Source organism: Orcinus orca, chromosome 8 (assembly GCF_937001465.1).
Source record: "Orcinus orca chromosome 8, mOrcOrc1.1, whole genome shotgun sequence".
In the NCBI taxonomy this organism is placed as follows: Eukaryota; Metazoa; Chordata; class Mammalia; order Artiodactyla; family Delphinidae; genus Orcinus; species Orcinus orca.
In genome coordinates, this window is record NC_064566.1 from 78,114,477 (window position 1) to 78,120,000 (window position 5,524).

Consider the following 5,524-nt stretch of genomic DNA (forward strand, 5'->3'; position numbering starts at 1 on the left):
GTAACAAGTTTTTATGATAGATGAAGGGATTAGAGAATGGGAGAGTAGAGCTGAAGGAGAGATGAGGTTGAAGAGCTTAAATATTCAGGATTCAGTGTTGCAAGTATTTATAAATAAACAAAAATTAGTTTAAGCAAAAGGGAGAATGGACAAAGGGGTAGGGGTTTATTACAAGGACACAAGAGTATCTCATAGAACCCAAGGGTAGGAATGACACTGGGTGTCAAGAAACCCTGGAATCAAGATCAAGGTCAGGAATTAAGGGAGTACTCCATTTCTAATACTATCTCTGCTCCTCTCTGGACACGTGCTTTATTATACTTTCTAGTTAATCCCAGGTCTCTGTGAATGTATCCGTGTGGTAGGCAGAAGCTGACCGGTCACATATGTAACACTTCCAGCCACTTCAAACTACAATTCAATACCTCAGCAAAGAATACCATCTGCTAAATGGAATCAGGTATCTTTTCTTCATTCAACTAACTGTACCCAGAGGCATGAGGGTTTCAAGGTAGATGTCCACTACAAGAATAGATTAGTATAAGTTCCTGGGAAAATGTGCATATCCTGATGAAAACAATTCAACTTTATTTTGAAGGGTAAAAAAGAATAAAGGCAAAGATTTTCAAGCAAGAGTCAGATATGATCACATTTATTTTTCAGGAGGACCCTAGTGGTGGTTGGATATGACTAAAAGAGAGAACAGCAACCAGGTTTACCTTGTTTACTATTGTATCTGCTGCACCTGGCATAGTTCCTGATGCATAGGAGACTCAATAAATATTTCCTTGGTAAATGGATAAAGAATGCCTTAGGCTTTTATCCTGAACAACAATGGAGAATGGTGTCATTTATTCAGATAGGGCAGATAGGGAAGCTGGGTGGAGGTGGGGGTGAGGCTGGAGAGTGGACAGTAAATGTGTTGGGGGTGGTAGTGAAGTGACTTTTATGTATCAACTTGACTGGATTAAAGGATGCCCAGAGAGCTGGTAGAACATTATTTCTGGGTGTATCTGTGAGGGTGTCTCTGGAAGAGATTAGCATCTGATTCAGTAAACTGAGTAAAGAAGATTCGCCCTTACCAACGTGATTGGGGTCCTAACAGGACAAACAGGTGAAGGAAAGATGAGATTCCTCTCTCTCTTCTTCAGCTGGGTCGTTCATCTTTTCCTGAACTCAGACATCAGAGGAAGTGGTTCTTGGGCCTTCAGACTTGAAGACTTATACGAGAGACACACCCCTACCACGCCCCTTCTCGGGCCTTCGGTTGAGGACTGAATTATACCATCAGCTCTCCTAGCTCTCCAGCTTTCAGGCAGCAGACTGTGGGACTTCTTGGCCTCCATAACCATGTGAGTCAGTTCCTATAATAAATCTTCTCTTTTGTGTATCTCTAATAGCCTATCAGTTCTGTTTCTCTGTAGAACCCTGACTAATACTGGTGGGCCTGATAGACTCTCAGGTGGAGATTTCAATTAAGCAATTGGATGTTTAATTCTGGATCCCAGGAGTGAAGTCTAGGCTGACAAAAAACATGAAAAAATGGAGGATTCTATCAAGATCAGTGATATTAGTGACACTGACTTCTGTGACAAATCTATAGGATTAAAAAAAATAGTTTATTTTTCACATCTATAAAATCCAGTGAGCATTCTTGATTGCTGGTTACTCCTCCAAGTAATGATTCAGAAATGGTTGCTCTTTCCATCTTGAGGCAATACCACCCCCTAGAGCCTCTGATATCTCTCCTAGGTCTTGTGTATTCAGCCAAATGATTGAAGCGAAGAGAGAGGATTATGTAGGAAGTATTGAAAGGCTAGGCTTGGCAGTGGTATATATCACTTCCTCCTATATTTTATTAACTCTTACACAGTAATGTGGACCTACCTAACTTCAAGGGAGACTGAGAACTTCTGGCCTAGCTGTACGCCTAAGAAACAGGAAATGTGTTTGGTGAACAGTTTCTACCAGAGCATGGATCATACTTAGAGTTTGAAATCACCTCAAGAGATGCTATAGAAAGAAGAGAGCACAGGGCCAAAGGCAGAGCCTTGAGACAGTCCAACATTTAAAGGGCTGGTAAAGGAGGAGCTGGCAAAGGAGACTGAGAAGGAATGCCAGTTTGAGAGAAGTGATGTCATCTGGTCTGGAAGAGAAAGTGTTAATTGGGGAACTAGCATTTCACTTTACTAAACTCTTTGAGGATCTGTATTGTAACATTTAAAAAATTGTTTCAAATATCCTTAAGGGCAGGTTTTATACAGAAAAAAAACCTATTCAGAATTTTACGTTAATTTTTATAATCTATATTTGGTTGATTGAAGTTTGAAATTTAAAAAAGAACTTGTTCTTTCTTAACCTTAGTTTCAGTATATATATCTTATTCAATTAATAAATCAAGTAAATTTTAACAATAACCCTGGAACCTTTCATAAGTTTAGTCTTATTTTACACAGTTAATTAAATACTATCAAACATTTTAAATAGCATTTATACATTTAATGTATTCTGTTAATTTTTAAGCAATTCAATCACCTGACAAACCTTATCAAGTACTTAAAATTAATGCTTATAAGTCTAAAAAAATTTAATTTATAATTATGGGGAATATTAACTTCTTTTACATATTTCAGTAAAACTGCATATAAATATAGTAAGTAATTTCAATTTAAAACCCAAAAGATTAACTGAATTACTCAATTATATAGCTTATATTAGAATCAAGTCTTATCGAATAGGCCAAATTCTCTTAAATATCACACAGCACAGTTTTGAAATAATAATTAATGGAATAATGAATAATGAATTTGATTACCTAAACATTTCTATGTTTAAATCTAAATATTCTAGAGGTAAAAATATGCTTTCTCACAAAGGAAGTATTGGTGCCACCGCAAAGAGTCTTCAAGGATACTCTCTTACATGTTTGGCATATTTACCTGAGATACTGACCAGAGATGCTATGCCTGTGATGCCCTATTTGTAGTCACTATATCAATTCACTTAATAGTCTTGTAGGTCTAATAACCAACAGAGATTACATGCTTGGGTTTAGATTTGACTTAATTTTTCTTCTCACAAGACTCTGCAACCTCACTCAGGTGGTTACATCACTGGGTTTAATTTTCTTTTGGTTCTTATGTTATTTCAAATTCTTACTACATAGGTCTAAAGAACTCTGATCTTAATGGAAACCTACACTTTGGTCAGGTTTTTCCCATTTGGTAGAAACAGATTTCCGTATGGGTGTAGATAACTCATGGCTATACAGTGCCAAGGTGGAGTCCATCTCACTAATAAAAGAGTGAGAGGGAGAGAGGGAGACAGAGAGAGACAGACAGACAGACAGACAGAGACAGGGAGAGGGAGAGAAATAGAGAGAGAGAGAAAATGAGGAGCAAAGAGAATTGACCACTGTCTTGGTAACTTTGCAAAGAGCCTTTTCTGTGGAGTTGGTAGAGACTATAAAAGGGGTAAAACTGAACAATTTACCTATAATTGTGTATGTGAGCACCTGAGGTAGATTTAAAATCAAATATGTCTGATTTCAAACCCATGACTTTGAAAATATGTACTTTGGCATATTTGTATGTGTGAATGTTTGTGTCTTTTCAATAATATTTTTTGTTAATATTTTCAAAGTGAATACTCTCAATGAATGTAAGATACCACATTTCAAAAACTAAATTTTTGTTAATGTATTGTTTTGGTTATATTTGGGGCCTTTTAGCCTCCTTTAGTTTTAGAATTTTCATCTAGTTTTTTTGTTCTTTTTTTTAATGGTGGTAAGAATATTTAATATATCTGACCTTTTAACAGATTTTTAAGTGTTCCAAACAATACTACTATCTATTCTGCACAATATTATCTGTAGACACAATGTTATGCAGCATATATCTAGAACTTATTCATCTTGCATAACGAAAATTTTATAGCCCTTCATTAGCACCTCCCTAGCAACCACCATGCTATTCTATGCTTCTACAAGTTTGACTACATTAGATACTTCATATAGGTTGAAGCATGCAGTATTTCCCTGCTGTGACTGCCTATTTCACTTAGCATAATGTCCTCAAGCTTCATCAATGTTGTCACATATTGCAGGATTCCCTTTTTTTTAAGGCTGAATAGTATTCTATGTTATGTATACCTACTTTATTTAAAAAAACTCCTTTCATTGGTTGATGGACACTTAGGTTGCTTCTACATCTTATCTTATGTGAATATGACTGCAATTAATATGGAAGTACTAATATCTCTTCGAGTCCTGCTTTCAATCCTTCTGGATAAATATCCAGAAGTGGGACGGCTGGATCATAAGGTAGTTCTTTTTAAATTTTTGAGGATCCTTCATGCTGTTTTCCATTGTGGCTGCACCATTTTGCACTCCCAACAATAGTGTAAAAGACTTCCAATTATTTAGAAAACAGACAAAACCAAAATCCCAAAAAACAGAGTTTTTAGTTTCTAGCTTAAACAAAGAAACATCCCACCAATCAACACTCCTCCGCTCTCCCAATAAAATTTCATTTAATTGAATCTTTAGTTTACCATTCTCCATATTTTCTCAAGAACTCTGAGGAAGATATTTCTTTAGACACTTGCTAATTTAATTCTCTTTAGTCTAGGTCTTAATAATGTATTTTTTCTCAGAATTCCCACTACAGACCTTCAAAACTGTGACCTTTGCCAATAGTTATTCCTAATGAGCTTCTGTCTGAGCTCTTCCTTTTATATTCCAAATAAATCTCAACAATTTTTACTTTATCCTATCCTAATCACACTCACCTTGCTTCTTACCAAACTAGAATCACCAGCGTTCTGTGATTATTCTGCTGTGTGTGGAATAAAATGGCCCTTTCTACTCCATCAGACTGGAGAATACCTTTTCATCTTTCAAGTTCTTTAAGGGCCACTCTTACTTTTGAATGTTTATTCATAACAAAATTCCTGGTGCTACTTTCCAGGACAGATTTCAGCTTTGATCCAATATATTAAACTCTCATATGAATCAGATACACATAGAAATTTTTAGTATGCTTAAGAATGAAAGAATCTATTTTTCACATCTATTCTTTAAAATATTATAAGTCTACTAAAAACAATAAAGGAAAAACTTTATGTACTAACATGAAAGTCTGCATTAGTGAGTAAAATAAATGTATTATAAAATTATAGGCATAAGTACAAAAAAATTCCTCCAAAAACACCAAAAGAAAAAGTCAGAATACCCAACAGAAAATTGGACAAAACACTTGAACAGTCACTTCAAAGAATACAAGTGGGGCAACAAACTTAGGAGAAGCTGTTCTATTTTATTAGTTGTCAGGGAAATACAATTTAGTTGGCAAGCATATGGAGGAATTAGAATTTCACATGCACTGCTGGTAAGAGTGACTTCTAGATATATACCCACAGAAATAAATACATATAATCACCAAATGTTCGTAGAAGCACAGTTTCTAACAGCTAAGAACTGGAGATGATCTAGATGTCTATCGACAGGAAAATGGATAAATAGATG